The sequence below is a fragment of the Phaseolus vulgaris genome, chromosome 7 (assembly GCF_051622355.1).
Source record: "Phaseolus vulgaris cultivar YP4 chromosome 7, ASM5162235v1, whole genome shotgun sequence".
In the NCBI taxonomy this organism is placed as follows: Eukaryota; Viridiplantae; Streptophyta; class Magnoliopsida; order Fabales; family Fabaceae; genus Phaseolus; species Phaseolus vulgaris.
The window spans coordinates 53,234,477-53,247,629 of record NC_143504.1 but is presented as its reverse complement, the minus strand read 5'-3'; positions in this window follow the sequence as shown (position 1 = coordinate 53,247,629).

Genomic DNA, 13,153 nt, shown 5'->3' with positions numbered 1-13,153 from the left:
TTTCTTAGTCTTTACCTTTGATGAACAATTTGAATTCAGTCGGTTTGTTTCTATTCTGCACTAGTTTTAGTTGGTTTTATTTTGGGTTGTAATAGAACACTACTAGTCGTTTTGTTTGAACTGTTATGAATGTCTTTATCCCATGCCTTATTCTGTTTGATGAATCCAAAGGGGGAGAAGAACTGAGAAATAGCTCACAAAGGTTGATGTTCTTGTTAAAGCTGCATGGAGGTAGCACAAAACTCACACACTGCTATTTTCTGGTTTTATTTCTAAATGTTGTTGTGCAGGTTTTGGTATTTAGTACAGTGCAGGTTTTGATCATCAAGGTATGCAAAGCAAAGGGGTTTTGTCTCCATCAAACAGGGGGAGATTGTTGAAGATGGATGAAGCTCATCTCTACCTAGTTTCAGTGTGTGTTTGATGTAGAAAATAACTAGTTTGCTTTGAAGGTTGTAATAGGTTTAGATGATCTTGTATTTAGGTTTGTGTATGTGTAAGGTTGCCTTTTGCTACATGATCTATCCTAGATACCTAACCAAGCCTAGAATAAGCACTTGAAGTGGTTAAAAGTTTTCCCAAAATCTTTTTAGAGTTTTCTCCAAAAATCAGGATACTGCACAAAAATAAATTTGTTTCTCTACAAAAGAACAGGTTTATTCTTTGGTTTGCAGAAAGGATTTTCGAAAGTTAGTTAGGGCACCAAAGGTACAACTCAGACAGTTATTTCAGTTAGCTGAGTTGGCAGTTTTCATAAAATAAATTTGTTAGTTTAAAACTGAATCTGTTATTTTCATAACAGCTTTTCAACTGTTTTTTGAAAAGAAGTTAAAAATTGTTTTCTATATAAAGAAAAGTCTCTCTCACACGAAAGGATGCTGAGCAATTACGTTTTTGACAGAGATCAAACACTTTCTATGTGAGAAGAAGGATTGAAAAGTTTTTTGAAAGGTTTTCCAAAGGGATTTTCAAGTGTGCTTATTCTAGGAAACCTTTGATCTTGGTGAAGGTGTTGGTGCAGTTCTGCAGCAAATTGAACTACTGGTTTTGAGTTCTTGCATCTTCTTTTCAGGTGTTATCTTTCCTTTATTCTGGTTTGTAAAGGTGTAAGTGTTAGTCACTCCTTGATAGGGTTTCTTGGAGTGCAAGGTGTGCTGAAATAGGGTTTTTCAGCATTGGTTGTGTTGTTCTTGTAGTGTTCAAGAACTGTTGTGTTTGTAAGTGATTGGCACTATTTTTAGTGGATTCCACCTTGGAGTAAGGTGAAACTGCATGTAGCTCTGTACGAGTGAACCAATATAAAACCTGCTTGCCTTTTTCTCTCATCCCTGCACTCGTTTCTGGTTTTGCTTAATTCTGTCAAGAACTAAATCTGTTCTTTTGAAATTGAATCTGTTAATTCTGGGTTTAATAGAAACTGTTCTTCCTGATCTATCAAAGTTCTCTAATCACGAACAAGGTAGTTGTATATGAAGTCTTAATTGGTTTGTGAACAAATTGTCTACTCATTAAAACCTGAGAAAGATTCATTCTCTTTAAAACCTTGTGTTGGATGAACTTGGTTGATTTCTTGACATAGCTGTATTTTTCAAACTCATAAAATCTAACCAATCTGATTCTGTTATACTTCTCTGTTGATTGAAATTTTAATCTGAACTAATTCAAATTGTGCTAAGACTGTTCTGATAAATCAATCTGTTTTCTTTAAAAACAATCTGTTCTTTTGTTTCTGATATACTGAAAATTGTTTGTAATTGCGAAAATTTTATAAGCTCAATTCACCCCTCCCCTCTTGAACTTAGACACTAATAGACCCAACATCGGCCGGGTGGGTCATCGGCATCGTCATCTCGGCCACATCTCTTAAGTCTCAGCCAGGTCCCCCTGGTCTCGGTCAAGTGGGCTCGGCCTCGGGTAGCCAGGTGGACCTCGGCCTCGCCCATACCGGTACACTTGCCCCTAGGCTCGAGGGCAGATATTTTGGGTATGTTCGATGAGTTTTTTATGATGGGTGTCGGTCGGCCTCCCTTAAGCGTGCGGTCGTTTCATTTCTCGAGGTGTGACGTGACTAGGCGGCGTAATATGACCTCAGACGGCACGATGTGATGTGCATTGATGAGGGGTTTTTTGGGCGGGAAAGCTCGTGGACCGTTAGATCTAAGAGATCTAATGGTTGAGATTGGTTTGACGTTTCGAATTCCGAGGCCCATGGGCCTTATAAATAGGGGTCCACCACAGTGTCGAGATCCCGCATTTGTATTCTTGTGAGTTTTTCTGGCAGCCGAGTGATCCCTCACCCTCTGCTCTGATAGTCGACTGATTCCTTGCACTTGTTCTGAGAACCGATCGTCTTCTCGTCCACAACCTTTCCTTTTATAAGGTTAGTCATGTCGAGCTTGTCTCGGCCCACGTCCTCTTCGTCCGATCACCCCTCCTCTCCAGTCGATCGCCCTCTTTCTCCTACCGGGCGGTCTTCCTCTTCCTCATCTTCTTCTTCTTCTTCTTCTGCCACCGACTCCCAGTCGGTCGGGTTGGCTGAGGGGCCACCCCAGGTAGAGGTTGTGAGGGAGGATGATTCGACGGTTGCGGTTGACCAGTCGGACTCTCCCCCAACGGTCTCGGTTGACCGGTCGGACTCTCCCCCAACGACCATCCCTCTTGTGGACCTTAGTTGGGTGGACTCCAAGGTGGTTGAGACGTCATCTAGCTATAGTACCGAGGATGATGTGACCGAGTTTTTCCTTAAGTATTTGGCCTTAAAGTCGGGCGGTCATTCCCATTATTTCGACGTCGTGCCTTTTTGGTTCCTCAAGTGGCGACAATTCACACTTATCTTGGAGCATTCACACTTCTAGTGGCGTGTTCATCAACCAAGTTCTTCAACCACATAAGTCTTCTCTCTTTTCCGTTTATTTCTTTCATCTCCATGTTCATATGAACTCTTAAAACATGTCTTAGGTTCTTTCTTGCAATTCTATTCGGTACTTTAGCTTTATTTCATATTTTGTTCGGTTCATCTTCTTCTTTGCTGAATATAATCGGTTCATCTTCCTTCTTTCTTGCTTTTGTTCGGTGCATTTCAATTGTTAGGCATTTTAATCGGTTCATTTGAATTCGTATGCCTTTTAACCGATTCAATTGACAAGAAATGGACTTCCATATGAGTTTTGGCTTGGTTACTTAAGTTTTGGTGAGTTCTTGAATGATAGAACATTGATCCAATTCTAGAAAAGTGCCTAATCATATTCCAGCTCAAGTTGAGTCCATAAAATGTCAAAGAATCATCTCCATTTTGCTATTGGAATCATATCAGGATGATCCAACGGTTGCGGTTGACTAGTCGGACTCTCCCCCGACTGTCTCGGTTGACCGGTTGGACTCTCCCCCAACGACCATCCCTCTTGTGGACCTTAGTTGGGTGGACTCCAAGGTGGTTGAAAAGTCATCTAGCTATAGTACCGAGGATGATGTGACCGAGTTTTTCCTTAAGTATCCGGCCTTAAAGCCGAGCGGTCATTCCCATTATTTCGACGTCGTGCCTTGTGGGCTGACCGAGAGAGTATGTATGGGGCGACCGGGTGCCGGTCCCCCCTTCTTTTATATGTATACTTGTTTTTTCTTTGATCTTCACGTGTCTTTGCCTTTCGACACGTTCACGATGGGTGTCCTTCGGGTGCTCAATGTAGCTCCCACCCAGGTTCATCCGAACACCTGGGCGTCCCTTCAGGCCTTTTGCCTGTTGTGTGACGTGATGCGTCTCCATCCTACCTCTTCTTCCTTTCTTTCTTATTACGCCTCTTACCCTGCTAAAAAGACTTCTTTGCTTTCGTTGGTCGGTCGACCGGGTAATGTGTTATTCGACCTTTTTGCCGGTTCTTATAAGAGGTTTAAAGAGTGGTTTGTCAATGTCATCATTCGGCCAGAGGCGACGACAATCTTTTTTGACGAGTTCGATCGGTCGAGGTTTCCCCTCTACTGGACTCGTGAGCCCTTTGGCTTTAAAGAATGGCCGAGGCCGACGGAGGGTTTCGATGAGTTGGAGGTTCTCTCGCTCTTTAATGCCCTCCCGAGGAGGCTTCCATGCCGGAGGCTGATCGGGGTCTATGCTAAACCTGGGTGTTGGGCGGCCGTCTGGGGTATGGGTTTTTATTTTGTATTTGGTCGGCCAGCTGTAATTCGTTTTTAACTTGTTTTTTCTTGTGCTTCTGTAGAAATCATGGTGCAAAATAGACCAGCCGGTGTGAGCGCCTTGGACGAGCATCGACAACGGGCGGCCGAGCAAAAGGGTCATCGGAGTATTGAGGTCATGCCCGCTCAGGAGAGGCCGTCAACTCGACCTGAGAAAGCATCGATCGATCCCTTTCATAAGTCTAAGAAGCGGCTGAGGGAGAGCGGGAACATCGCCACCACTACCCGCTCCCCCGGGTCCATGCCGACGCCCCCCCCCCCCCCCTTGCCGATAGGTGGTCGTAGCGGGCAGCTCTTCTCCAGGGCGTGCGGGGGGCGCGTCTGGGTCCGTTGAGGCGGGGGGTCAATCCGGGCGGGCTCTCCCACGAATTTGATGAGGAGTGGCCTGAATCTCTAATGCCGCTCGGTCGTTCTTTTTGAGCAAGGCATGCATGGCTGGGACCGTCGTGCCGAGAAGATCTCTCTATTGGAGGATCGGTTGACTGAGGCCTCCGATAATATGAAGCAATCGTTGGCTGTTAATAATGCGCTTTCGGCCAAGATCGCTCGGAAGGGAGCCGAGAGGAAGATCGCCCAGGGGGAGGCTGCTGAGGTGAAGCAGCTCTTGGAGGAAGAGAAGGCCGAAAAGCTGAGGGTAGTGGATGAGAACGCTTCTTTGAAGAAATTGGTCGAGGAGAGCAATCAAAAGCTTTCGTCCTCAGTCAAAGAGCTGGCCGCCCACCAAGCCGCCAAGGATGAGGTCGAAGCGGAGCTCGACAAAAACTATGAAGATTCAGAGGAGCTCCTGAAGCAATGCTTCGACCGAGCCATGCGCCAAACTCACGTTCTTTATGGGGGGTCGCCGGCCTCTGGTGACTTCGATATAAATTACAAGGTTTATCAGGGTCGGTTGGTCCCAAGCGCCGAGGTGGGGGCGTTGGTGGCACAAGAGGCTCAGGTGGCCGAGACCCAAGGGGGGGAGGTCGAGGCTTGGGGGGGGGGGTTGACGCCGAGGAAGGAGAGTACGTAGAGATCCAAGACTAGGTTAGCCCTTGGTCGGGGTGTGGCCTTTTCTTGTTTTTATTTCCTTCGAGGCCGAAGTGTGGCCTCCTTATTTTGCTTTCTGTTGATGTATCACCCGTTCTTTGCTTTTTAATATATCATTCCACTTTTCTTTCATAGTGATCTTGCGTAAAAAATTACAAGTTAACCAGTCGTCTCCTTAATTGAATCGGGCGATCGGCCATATTTAATTGTGAACGTTAATTCGAGGGAGTTGGGTCTAGGCAGCCGGCCATTAATTGTAGAATGTGATAATCAAACAAGTTGCATTGGACGTTCGGCCATTTAATTGCGATTTTTTAATCGAGCAAGTATGATTGGGCGTTCGGTCATTAACTGATAAAGTCGGGCGGTCGACCATTTAATTGCGATTTTTTTTTTAATCGAGCAAGTATGATTGGGCGTTCGGCCATTAACTGATAAAGTCGGGCAATCGGCCATTTAATTGATAGAGTCGGGAGGCCGGCCATTTAATTGCGATTGTTTAGTTGAGCAAGTTTGGTTGGCGGTCGGTCAATACTTGCGATGTTAATCGAGCAAGTTTGGTTGGCGGTCAACCAATACTTGCGATGTTAATCGAGCAAGTGTGGGTGGTCGGTCTCGGCAGGGGATGCCGAGCTGAGAAGTTGTAGATGAACTTTGTCAGTATCTTGATGAAAACACCTCGTTAAAATCTTCCTGGTTGGGTGAGAAAAGAGTGCGTGACTTTATTGATTTTAGCTGTAGTAGAATTTCAAGTGCGTGACATTCCACGTCCTCGGTACAATTTTGCCTGAAAGTCATTCTAAATGATAAGCTCCCCCCTGTGCGACTCCTCAGACTTGGAAAGACCCCTCCTAGTTAGATGAGAATTTCCCTTCATTTTTTTGGACGTCGCTACGCATTCTCCAGACGAGGTCGCCCTTCTGGAAACTCCTCGGTCGGACTTTTGTGTTGTACCGTCTGGACGCTCAAATTTTGCAGGCGGCCTCCCGGATCCTGCTTTTGTCACGAAACTCACTTACCAAGTCGAGGTTGACTTCTAGGCTTTCTTCGTTTAGGTTGAGGTCGAACATCTGTCGTCGTATGGTGGGCTCGACCACCTCCACCGTGATCATGGCCTCGGTCCCGTATGTCAAGCTGTAGGGTGTCTCCTGCGTGGTAGTCTGGGAGGTGCACTTGTACGCCCAGAGTACCTCGATCAGCTCCTCGGTCCATCGGCCTTTTGCCTTGCCCAACCGCTTTTTTAGCTCGTTGAGTATGACCTTGTTGGCGGCCTCGACCTGTCCATTGGTTTGAGGGTGTTCTACCTAGGTCATGATGGACTTGATGCCCAGGTCGTCGTAGAAGGACTCTATGCCTCGGTCAATGAACTGTCGGTTGTTGTCTGTTATTATCGTGTGCGGGACGCCGAATCGGCAGACAATGCTCCTCCATACGAAGTTTTGCACATTTTTTGCCGAGATGGAGGCGGGGGGTTCGACCTCGATTCATTTGGTGAAGTAGTCGACTCCCACCAGGAGGAACTTGGTCTGCCCTTTCCTGGGGAGAAAGGACTGATAATGTTCATCCCCCAAATGGCGAACGGCCATGGGGAGATGATGTTTTGTAACTCTTCCAGTCTTGTGTGGTGGAGGGGGTCGAACTCTTGGCACTTGGCGTATTTCTTCACGTATTCGACATAGTCGCTTTGTATGGTCGGCCAATAGTAGTCGGCTCTTAGAACCTTGGCGGCTATCGTCCTCGCCCGGGCGTGATTTCCGCAGATCCCCTCGTGGATCTTGGCCAGAATGTACTCGGCCCATTTGTTGGTGATGCATTTTAGCAGGGGGGTCGAGTAACCTCTCCAATACAAATCTTCGTTGATCATGGTGTACCGGGCGCATTGTTGCTTCATCGCCTTTTCTTGGTCGGCCTTGCACGTGTCGGCCGTTAGGTACTGGAGGACGGGTGTCATCCAGTTGTCGGCCTCGGCCTCGGCCTCAGTCACACTGGGGTGTCTCAGCCATATTTGTATAACTGATCTCTGGTGGCTCTTCTTCTTGGTGACCGACAGCTTGGACAGGATGTCGGCCCTTTTGTTGTCCTCCCACGATATGTGTTCCAAGGGTGCTTTGCTGAAGCGGGTGATGCTGTTTTTGGTTGCGTGATAGTATCACTGCAGCAGAGGCTCTTTAACTTCGAACTTTCCATTGACTTGGCCGACCATCACCTGAGAATCGCTTTTGCATGTGACTTCGCGTGCTCCCATGTCGTAGGCTAGGTTTAGTCCAACGAGCAAGGCCTCGTACTCGGCCTGGTTGTTGGTCGCCTAGAATTCAAATTAGAGGGCTTGTTCCAGGAAGAGGTCGCCCGGCCCCTCCAGGACGACTCCCGCTCCACAGGCTGTTTTATTTGAGGAGCCGTCCACATAGAGCGTCCACCCGCCCGAGAGGGTGGGTAGTGGTGTCAGCTTCGCCCTCGGTCTCTTGTACCAGGGCAGTGCTGACTGCTTCCTCCGAGAAGTCGGCCAGGCATACAAGGATCGGGTGGTCGGGTCTCGGCTTCTGGATGACGGCCGGGGATGTGAGGAACTCCTTGAATTGTTTGAAGATTTCCTCGCTTTGGTCATCCCAGGCGAATTTTTTGCCCTTTCAGAGCAGCTGGACTATCGGCCTCATTCTCTCAGCCAGGCGGGGGACGAACCGGGAGAGGACGGTCAGCCGTCCTAGGAGTTGTTGTACCTCCTTCACACTGTTCGGACTTCTCATGTTGAGTATGACCTGACACTTGTCGGGGTTGGCCTTTATCCCCCGGTGGGTGAGCATGAAGCCTAGGAACTTCCCAACCTCAACCCCGAAAAATGTACCTTCGGGTTGACTCCCCTTAAGGCCCTGAAGACCTCGTCCAGGTCCTTCAGATGTTGATCGAATGAGTCGGACTTCACGACTATGTCGTCCACGTACACTTCTACCGCGCGGCCGATTAGGCCTTTAAAGATTTTGTCCATGAAGCGCTGGTAGGTCGCCCCTGCGTTCTTGAGGCCGAACGGCATGACCTTGTAATAGTAGTTGGCGTCGACCGTCATGAAGGCCGTTTTCTCCTTGTCCCTCGGGTGCATTCTTATCTGGTTATAGCCAGAGTAAGTGTCCAGGAAGCTCATAATTTTGTGGCCGGCCGCCCCGTCCACCAGTCGGTCAATGTTCGGGAGGGGGTAGGTGTCTTTCAGACATGCGTTGTTGATGTTTCTATAGTCGACGCACATCCTCCAGTTACCGTTTGGTTTGGTGACCATGACGACGTTGGCGAACCATGTCGTGTGTCGGGCCTCCCTTATGAACCCGGCTGATAGGAGCTTGTCGGCCTCCTCCTTCGTCGCGAGTCGCTTTTCGTCGCCCAAGTCCCTCTTCTTTTGGGAGATCGAGCGGACTTCCTTGAATATCGATAATCGATAGGTGATGACGTCCAGGCTCACCCCCGGTATGTCGGCCATCGTCCATGCGAACATGTCGATGTTCTTTTTCAATGCGGCGTGCATGATCTCAGCCTCGACCACTACCAAGGTTGTTCCTACAGTCGTGCTGTGCTCTTCGTCAAGGAGGGGGACTCTCCTCAGCTTCTCTCTCGCCTTTAGCCTGTCCTCGATCGCCCAGGGATCGAGGTCTACCAACGCCACGGTTGACTCGATCTTCCTCGGTCGATCCTTCCTGGGAGAGCGGTCCTTTTGGGAGGACTTTCTCACCCTAAGAGGAGAGGTGTTGACCCTTAAAGGCTCCACCTGGAGGCTCTCGGCGTAGCACTCTCCTGCTTCTTTCTGGTCTACATGGACCGTGAGAATGTTCCCTGTCCTCGAATGAAATTTCATTGCGAGGTTGATACTATGGCCATCAGCCGATCGATGGATGGTCGGCCAAGGAGGATGTTGTAGAAGGTGTTGGCGTTGATGACCAGGTATCGGATTTTGATGGTCCTGGTGTTCTTCCCTTCTCCGAAGGTGGTGTACAACTCGATGTAACCCTTTGTACCCACCCTCTCGCCCGAGAATCCTACCACGTGGTCGTCGTATGACATCATCTCGGCCTCGGCTATCCTCGTGGCCTTGAAAGTTTTCCAGTAGAGGATGTCTACTGAACTTCCTTGGTCCACAAGGGTCTTCCGTATGGTGAATCGGTCTATATCGACCACTATCACCATCGGGTCGTCCTGCTGGCGATAGTCTACGCCCTTAAAGTTCTCATCCGTGAACGTGATGGGTGACATCCTCGGTCGGAATGCCACCGCGTTTACCTGGTGTACCACTCGGAGGTGCTTCTTCCGGGCGTTGTTCGTGTTTCCTCTCCCGGCGAAGCCGCCGGCTATAGTGTTGATAACCTCTCGGTTACCTCTTCTATCGGCCTCCCTATGGGGGTCGCCCTTCGGGGGGGGGGGGGGGGGGGGGGGGGGGGGTCGTCCCTCGCGGGTTGTCGGTCGCCTCTTTTGTCTTGGTCATTTCGGCCGCGTTAGGGTGACCTCGTCCGCCTGGGTGGATCCGCCCGGCGGGGTGGGTCTCGGTCATTCCTGACGAAAAGGCGGAGATGCCCAGCCTGTATAAGTTCCTCGATCTTATCCTTTAGGGCTTCACACTCCTCGATCGAGTGTCCGATGTTTTGGTGGTACCGACACTGCTTCCTCCGGTCGGCATTATTGGACTGGCCACCTTCCTTGGAGGAGGGATCAACTCGGCATTGAGGGCCTCGTCCAGAATCCTTCCCCTCTTGGTCTTCAAGAGTGTGTATCTTGAGAACCGGATTGGCCGGTCTCGGTTGTCCTGGCGTCAGTCATTTTTTTGACTCGGCCGCGCCTAGCGGTCCTTTTCTTCCCTATTTCTTTCCCCACCAGCCTCGGCACGGGTCTGGTTTCGGAATTCTCTTAGCTCTTCAAGCTGCATGTACTTAGCAGCTCTCTTTCTCAGCTCGTCCAGGCTGTCGGCCGGCTGCATGCACAGGTTGTCGGCAAAGGACCCCGGACGCAGGGCCGACAGCATGTGGTGCATGGCAACGTCCGAACTCAGATTCCGGATGCTCATTGCCACTTTACTGAACCTATCCACAAAGGTTCTCAGTGACTCTCCCTTCTCCTAGCGGAAGCCTACCAGGCGATGAAGGTTAAGTGGTGCAGCCGGCTGGTCGCAAACTGAGTTTCAAACTTTGCTACGAGCGTGACAAAGTTATCGATGGAGTTGGACGAGAGCTTGGTGAATCAACTAGGAGTTGCTCCCTTCAAGGATGTGGGAAACACTCGGCACAACACGGCGTCGTCCGAGGTGTAGAGACTCATATGGGTGGTGTAGGCGTCCATATGCTTGTTCGGGTCGGTTGACTCGTCATATCGGTCTCGGTTGAAACCCTTCCACTTCTCAGGCAGTGGGACTTCGATGATGGTGTTGGTAAAGGGGTGTCGGCGGTTCGGGTCGACCGTCAGGGTTGTCCGGGTGGACCTCATCAGGCACGACTCGTCGCCCATCTCGGTTTCCCGGGGAGGGGGTCGGCCTCTTGTCCCCTCGGCCACATCTGGGTTGGGGGGAGAGGTGTAGGACTTTCCGACGACGTTCGTCGGTATGACAGAGGGTCCTCCCTCCCCCAGCTTCTTTTTCATTACTTCGTTCTCCCTTCGGAGGACTTGCAGCTCCTGCTCGTTTCTTTGAGCAACCTCCTCGGTCTTCCTTCTCATCTCGGCCATCTCTCTCTAGAGAGACAGCAGCAGCATCGTCTAGTCGGCTTCGGTCATTCTCTCCATGCTTCTGGTTGAGACCATCTACTTTTTTCCTTCAGCTAGTTTTCCTCGGTCCCACGGTGGGCGCCAATTGTTCCTACTAGGGAGATGAGACTTAGAGAACTATTGAAGTCTTTTTCTCCTTCCTTCGGTCGGGCAGGTGACTGGGTAATGAGCTGGGATTCTTCTCGTCCTCCTGCTTCTCCTTCGGCACTCGGTCTCGAGTGGACACCGGATGGTGGGGGTACCTGCGTAGGCACTCCGACACTCAAGTCAGTAAGGCGGGTGGTCAGCTCTCAGGTAGGTGAACAATAATAAATGACATACCTTACTCCTTGGAATGCGTGCTATTTATATTATTCTAATGGGTCTACCTTGTTGGGCCCGTTTATCGATGTGGATACTGCTTAAGGTTGCATTACCTAATTCTTGATGATGGATTAACTTCACTGATCTTGGTTTGAGCGTTAACTGTAGTAGGGGTCGGTCGTCGGCCAAGTTCCCATGGTATGGACCGGCCATCGGCCAAATCCCAGTGGTCTCGGCCAAGTCTTCTAAGGTCTCGGTCGGGTGGGTCATCGGCATCGTCATCTCGGTCACATCTCTTAAGTCTCAACCAGGTCCCCCTGGTCTCGGTCAAGTGGACTCGGCCTCGGGCAGCCAGGTGGACCTCGGCCTCGCCCATACCGGTACAGCTTCCACCACCACCACCTAAAGAATTCCACACCAAATGGGAAAGTAACATGCTAGCACATTCCAATTTTTGGCACCCTACCCTCTCAGCAACTGCCAAAAGAAATCGAGCAAGCTTCGCACCTCTATTTTCTTCTTCAGATAAAACCACATGACTAATTTCACAAGGGTGCACAGGGATGCAAATATCATGATGCCACCGTGTAGAGTGCTAAAGATACTTTGCTCCGACCAATCTTACTATTTCTTTAGTTGATAATTAATGAGGACTAAAGCAAGTTTCAACACTACGACTGATGTTTTGCGTCCCTAACCTGAACCTGCTTCCATAATTGCTCAGGAGCTCTAGTGATGCTAAAATTGATGGCAACACTTGTTTATATCCTTTGGTCCCTTAGTTTATTGAAAAGAAGACCGCTTAGATAGATGAGCAACTTCAAAGTTGAACTCCTATGACATCACGTGATCAAAATTGAAACTACGTTGTTTCATTTGAGTTTCATCTTCATGAGTTGAGGAAAATGATGGCTGGCCTTTTTTAATAGGAAAATATAGTTTGATAATTTTTGAAATTGTATATAATCATTGATTTGATAGGTTTGAAAATAAATATATAATATAAAAAATATTAAAATAATAATATTGAGAATTGTAATGTAATTTATAAAAAATTGGAATGGTATCATTGCCTTTTTAATAAGAGATTGACCATTTTGTAGAAAAGTCCCATTATACCAAACTATTGTATGATTATGGGCCTTCCGCTCATTGTAGGCCATCATGATCCTCTAACTAGAAGACTACAATTGTCCTGCACCATGAAATGTACTATACTATGACTATGAATTTTTTGGTTACATTTACGGCTAGATGTTTTTGTCTAGTATGGTAGGATGAATGCACGAAGGTTTTTAATTATAAGTTGTTGAAATGAAAGAAAAATAACAATTTTTTCCAATTTAGTTGTGTTAGTGGTCACTTTGCATGTTTATTAATATCATTTTGGTGTTTTTATTCACATGTTTCACTACCAGAAAAATATGAAATAAAAATCAATTTTAGATAAAAAAATAATTAGTTGTTATAGTAACTAAATTACATACCATTTTAGAAACTAAAAGAAAAATGTTTCTAAATTACTTTATATTAATATTAAATAATTTCTAGATTGGTATCTAATTAGCTATCAAGATTTTAACTACTAATTATTTAGTTTCTAAATTTAAAATTTAAAATATAATTATGAATAGTTTAATTTAGAATATAGTTTAAAAAAATTACTTTTAAATTAACTCGTAACTATTATCAAAACAATAATTACCTAGTTCATAAATATTTTCAAAAAAATAATTTCAAGCTTTAATAAACAACAAATTTAGATTTTTTTTAATAAACTGTTTTGAAACATGTAACCCACGATGTCTTTGACTTATTTTGAATGGGGTGAAGTTGATAATAAACAAATATTTTAACAAATACACTATAATATTAAGGAATATTAGAAGAAAGTATAAGTGAAGAA